Genomic DNA, 593 nt, shown 5'->3' on the forward strand with positions numbered 1-593 from the left:
CCAGTGGTGATGTGGGGATGATGGTAGTCATCTTGTGGTGCGGGTTGGTAGAGAACTACTGTCTTCTTCAAGCTGACTTCCAGCCCCAAAAAGCTCAGCCACCTCTGCAAAGCAGGATGTTAAGCGCTGCAGAGCTGCTTCTGTGTGGGCAACGAGGGCGGCAGCAGGATCTTATAGTACAAATCAAAATATCAGGTGGGGGAGAAGTATTCAAAGGCAGGGGTGGAGGAGAGGGGGGAAAAAGAGGCATTTCTCTTCTATTATAAGAGTCACTTGTCATCACGGCTTGGCTTTGCGAACGAAGATCTGAGAAGGGGTTTTCCCACGCTCACTGCAAGCGATGAGTGTACCCTTCAGGCCTGCGCGGTGGATTTTTTAGGTGAGGCGCAGCGTGCGTGGAACTGGCTCCACCCTTTACACTTGAGGTTCATCTGCCAGGGCCTAGCAAGTTTGGACAGTGACAGCGAAGTCCTCGGGTTGTAGGTTTGGTTAGAGTGTACTTCTCTTAGATGATGGATGCCTTACAGGGCTAAACGAGCTCCGTCTGCCCGGGTTTGGAGTCAGAGTTGTCCTTCTCCTAGGATGGTTGCCCC

This window comes from Buceros rhinoceros, unplaced genomic scaffold (genome assembly GCF_000710305.1).
Source record: "Buceros rhinoceros silvestris isolate BGI_N320 unplaced genomic scaffold, ASM71030v1 scaffold3168, whole genome shotgun sequence".
In the NCBI taxonomy this organism is placed as follows: Eukaryota; Metazoa; Chordata; class Aves; order Bucerotiformes; family Bucerotidae; genus Buceros; species Buceros rhinoceros.